This window comes from Rattus norvegicus, chromosome 11 (genome assembly GCF_021556685.1).
Source record: "Rattus norvegicus strain SHRSP/BbbUtx chromosome 11, alternate assembly SHRSP_T2T, whole genome shotgun sequence".
NCBI classification, from domain to species: domain Eukaryota; kingdom Metazoa; phylum Chordata; class Mammalia; order Rodentia; family Muridae; genus Rattus; species Rattus norvegicus.
In genome coordinates this window covers 69,294,636-69,300,170 of record NC_141544.1, presented here as the reverse complement: position 1 = coordinate 69,300,170, position 5,535 = coordinate 69,294,636, and the positions used below count along the sequence as shown (strand labels likewise).

The 5,535-nt window shown below is 40.9% G+C and overlaps 1 pseudogene; it reads right to left on the bottom strand.

Annotated features, from left to right (window-relative positions):
- Positions 1-2,390: 2,390 nt before the first annotated feature.
- On the bottom strand, positions 2,391-3,710 carry Paics-ps6 (phosphoribosylaminoimidazole carboxylase and phosphoribosylaminoimidazolesuccinocarboxamide synthase, pseudogene 6; annotated as a pseudogene).
- Between the last annotated feature and the right edge of the window lie 1,825 nt (positions 3,711-5,535).

Sequence of the window (5,535 nt, the reverse complement as noted above, 5' to 3'; positions counted from 1 at the left end):
TGAGTAAAATATGTCTGGACACAATGGCTTTCTGGTGACATCTGTTTGTGTGATACAATGGTGCCCATGCTTGGTGTACACACTGTTAATGAACAGAGATGAGGAGAAGGTTTGTGTGATTATAAATAAGACTTTTTACAAAATTATATTTATTATTTATTTACAACCTAAATGCTGTCCCTCTCAGTCTTCCATTCACAGAGACCTTCCTCTATCCCTCCTCTCCTTCTCATCTGAGAGGGTACCCATCTCCCCTCTGAGTATCCCCCTACCCTGGCACATTTAGTCAGAGTAGGTACATCCTCTCCTACTGAAACCAGACAAGGCACCCTGTTGGGAGACAGATTCCACAGTCAGGCTACAGTTTTAAGGAGAGCCTTCACTCCAGTTGATGGGGGACCCACATAGAGACTGAGCTGCACATCTGCTACATTATGTGCCATGGGCCTCATTCCAGCCTGTGTGTGTTCTTTGGCTGGTGGTTCAGTCTCTGAGAATTCCCAGAGGTCCAGGTTAGTTGATTCTGTGGTAGTCCTGTGGAGTTCCCATCCTTCAGGGCTTTCAGTCCTTCCCCCAACTCTTCTATAAGACTCCCTGACCTCTGTCCAATGTTTGGCTGAGAATATCTGTGTCTGCTTCAGTCAGCTGCTAGGTAGAGCCTCTTAGAGAACAGTTATACTAAACTCCTGTCTGCAAGCATAACAGGGTGTCATTGCTAGTGTCAGAAATTGGTGTTTGCCCATGGGATGGGTTTCAAGTTGGGCTGGTTATTGGTTGGCCGTTCCTTCAGTCTCTGCTTCATCTTTGTTCCTGCGTTTCTTTTAGACAAGAAAACTTTTGGGTCAAAAGTTTTGTGTGTGGGTTGGGATAAGTCAGACTTTAAGCCTGGGGCTACATCCTTGGCCTGAAAAAAAAATCAACCTACTTCTGCTTCTTTCACCTCTCAACAATGGGCTCCAAAGCATTCTTAGTGCCCATCACCCCTTGGCACACAAGGACCTAAGGATAGTTGGATATTGAGACTATTTCTCATAGTGTTTCAGTGAGGAATAGAAAACACCCTTAGCTAATTCCAGTCTAAGAAAAGAATTGGTAAACAGGGAGAATTGCTCACCAGAATTCTGTGGCTTGAAAAGCCAACCTGGCTACACATCTTAGTTACAAAATATTTTTCTTCCAGCCATCTCTCACCCTTACCCCTGGAAATTAACAGGAAGAGGATCCGCCTTGTTGTCTTGGCCCTGTCTCTTGGCCTCTTTTCCTGTCTTAGTCTGGTAAGCCCATATTCCTGGCCCTGGTCTCTTTTCCCATATCTCATTGCTTAGCTTGTGGAAGGTTTCTTCTGATACTTAGCTCTGCCAAATTTATTTTAAAGGTAGGGATCCTTTCTTCTTGCTGATATTAGATATCACTTGCATAGGCATGCCTGCCTGGGCCTGGATTTGATTGCAGGTTGATGGTAGACTTGCCAGGATTGATTTCTCTACTCTGGTTAATCTAGTTCCTATTAATTACTTACGCAGGACATTCTTACTCAATGTCCTGAATTTTGTTATACGGAAATTGGTTTTGTAACATGCTTTGCTCATATCTCTCTTCTTCTCTCAGTCCACAGCTTTTCTCTCGAAACCTTTTTGTTACAGTTAGTGTGTGTGCGAGCATGTGTGCATCTAAATGTGCCATGGTGTTGCCGTGGAGAACAGAGAATGGATTCAGTCCTCTTCTTTCTATCATTAAATTAACAAGGGCACAACTCAAATCAACAGGGTCGGCAAGGGGCATCTCTCTCTCTCTCTCTCTCTCTCTCTCTCTCTCTCCTTCTCTTCCTCCCTCCCTCCCTCCCTCCCCACCCCTTATACTCTAACATTTCCCGATACATAAACCTAGCTGAAGGTAAACTAACTACAAACTTTACTGTGGGACATTTTATTTATTTTTATTTTTTTTCTGAGTTAAAGGTTACTTATTGTGAGGTAGTCTACATGGATGCTGGGAGCCAAACTCAGGGCATCTGCAGGAGAACCATACTTGTTCTTGAACCACAGACACATTGCTCCAGTTCCATAATTACATATTTACCAAACAATGACTATATAGAAAGCGAGATGTAATTTAGCAGTGTCGTGCCAAGATTCCCTCCCCAGCAAATACAGGGTCTCAATACACAATTCAGGCTGGCCTTGAATTTAGTGATCCTCTAGAGTGCTAAGGTTACAGGGACATATCACTACATAGAGCTAGAAAATATTAATAATATCCACTGACAACGTACCAACTCATAAACGTTGAGGGCCATTTGCTCCTTAGTAAACTGAATTGTTTTCTCTGATGTGAAATCATTTTGCTTGATTTTTTTTAAAATCCAAATTAGGAATATGTAACTTTTCTCCTACAAATTAAATTGCTTTATTACGAATTGTACTCTCTGATTTTCTTATCAGCCTGCTTTAAGGATATCCACGTGTTCAGTTTGCTTGCTCGAAGTTTGGCCCACACCAAATGGTTGTTTAACCCAAATATCTGAGCAGCAAACTGGGCTGATCCTTCTGGAGAAAGTATAGTTGAACAGCTAATACCACTGGGCAGTCGCAGAGATGACCACATATCCTAAGCACCCCAGTCTGGTGTGATTGGGGAACAGCTGACAACCGGATATGCAGTATTACCAGACATCACTAGGCCTAGTCCATTGCTCCTGCCCGCCACTGCGACAAATACAGTAGGTATGCCATCCCCTTCATATTCTGCTTTAATCCTCAAAGTTTCATCTGGTCCTTTATGTGCAGATGTTACTCTAAGTTCACACGGAATCCCAAAATTTCCACAAGCCTTCTTAATTTTTTCACAGTGACCAAGGTCAGAGGTGGAACCCATCAGCACTACCACCCTGCACTGACTGACTTGAAAAGCAACCCCACTCGGTCTGCAACCCACTCAAAGTTTTTCCTTTACCATCTGGAGTCCTTCCGGAGTTACTTCTTTGAGATCCCGATAAGACTGTTTGTCTTTCTGCTGGCTCCGATCTCCCGAGGGCCATAGTCTCCAGGAATCATTATCTATGACATCAGCCAGAACAATCTCTTTGGTGGTTACATCAACGCCAAACTCAATCTTCATATCAACCAGCGTACAGTTTTGGGGCAGCCAGGATTTCTCCAGAATTTCAAAAATAGCTTATGTGGCATGACTCATGATATCCACTTCAGTTTGCCCTCTAAGGAGTCCAGCAAAACAAAATTTTGCAGCGATGAGTTGCTCCTCAGACCACTGTGGGTCGTTATTGGCATCATCCTTGAAGAACATCTCTACTTTTGGTGGATAAAACTTATACCCCTCCTTCACACCAGGGTTCCTTTTGAGAAAAGATCCAGTGGTGATTCTTCGGCATACCCACTCAATTGGAATCATTTCACACTGGGGTGCAATGAAAGCAGTCTCCCCACATTTCTTGGTGAAAGCAGTTTTTATACCATCTTCCTGTAACAACTGAAATATGCAGCTGGTGATCTTATTGGAGATGGCGGCTTTGCCGTCCAGGTGGTTCTTTCTAGCTGCATTTCCTGCTGTAATCTGGTCCTAGGACTGCAGGAGGACTCTTCCTGGATTGTCTAACAATTCATAGACTTCCTTTGTTTTACCCTCATAGAGCTTTCTCCCGATGTTCAGTACTTCAGCTGTCGCCATTATCCTAGGTGAACTAGAGGAGCAGATCACGCGGGCACTGTGGGACATTTTAAAACCTATTCAATTTGGTTTTAGCTTAAGCCTCTTCCCAGACTTATCTCTTTTGTTTTCTTCATTGTCTTTTCTATCTAAAAGTTGAAAATCTTTGCCTTAAGTTCTCAAATCTTCCTAAGTAGAGAACACTGAACAGGTGCCACCATCTGTCTTTTGACATAGTAAAGTCCTCACTGTGTTCCAGTTTATACCCCCCCTCTGTCCCCTCCCCTTTGCCTTTATGAGGCTCCTCCTCCACCCACTCTCCCACTCCCATTTTACCTCAGCATGTCTTTTTAATCACATCCATAGCCACAGAATCTTAAAACTAGGGTTGGGTTCTACTTTAAGAGAAGATGCAAGGAAACAATATGTATCCTGTCTCTATAGCAATCCCAATAACCTAGTGCCCATGAACTCTTTACACCTCTATAGCCTTCCACATCTATTCATTTCCATTTTCATCCCATATTTGGGTCTCTTGGCATGTAGATTGTTTCAGACTTAATTCCTATTGCCTTCTTTCTTTAAGGTTTGACTTTGTTTTCTTTTGAGGCATGGTCACATGCAGTCCCAAGGTGGCTGGCATGTGATCATCAGTGTAGCTGAGGCCACCATTGGATTTCTGGTTCTACCTCTAGATAGTGTCAATGTGCAAATGCAAGTGTAGTCTGCTAATTCTCCTACACACTCTAATATTTCCTAATAACAAAGCGATGAAATTATTTCTTTTATTCTGTTTTTCTACATCTCTGCAGGTCCTTTAAGATTTGGTACAAATAGATATTCACGACAACATTCTACCCTGATCTTGATTAGTGATCACTCTTAATTCATATTAGTCATTGTTTAATTCCTCATGTTATATAGCCCCATGAATGATCCAACGTGCCCATCAGCACATGTGCTTGAGAGAAGTTGATTTGATTTTGTGGATGGGCTATACCTCCAGTTTGCATAAAAATGAGATAATTGGATTGACACCCAGAGGATAAAATTAAAAGTCATAAAATATTTATACTCAAAATAGGTAAATTCTAATCTTTTCTTGTATATTCTATATTCTAAGCACAATGAATTGCCATACCAACAAATGTGGAAAATACGCACAAGTACTGGGAAAGGGGGACATGTGCATGGTTTACGCATAATGCATTTACTTTATCTTACCCAAGTGACAACTCTTCTAAGATAAAAAAGGAAGATTTAAAGTAGTTTTAGAAACACTCTTGTCTTTACTTTGTCATGATCCCTAAACATCAATCTACATGACACTCCCAAGATGCCCCTTCTGTTGATGAGCTCTTGTCTTCAAAGCAAAATCTATCTGTTATGCATTGTGGTTGTATTCTAATTCCTACATTCCAGTTTTCATTAGTTTGGATGGTTTACTTGGGACAAGGTTTTTGTAGCCTTAATTGACTTAGTTTCACTCAGTAGAAAAAGCTGTCTTTGAACTCCTGATACTCTAGCCTCCATGTCTATGCTGACATTTTAAGTCCAAATATTTTATTTTGTAACTGGTTTCTTTAATGTGTGAGTATGCCTTGTTTTAAGGAAATATTACAACAATTTAATAGAAATTACATATTTTTACAAGCAGAGGATTAGTCACAATTAACCAAAAACTCTAAACATATTTGGCACTTTTAAATACAAAGAAAAACAGATCTTTCTCTTTTTAAAAATAATTTGTAAATGCATTTAAAGAATATTCCTTCAAAAGAAATATTTTATAAGCCATTGGCTTATTGAATAAACATATTAGATTTGGGCTACAATGAGAGTCAGGCTAGAGTCTTCTAATGGGTCGTCTCA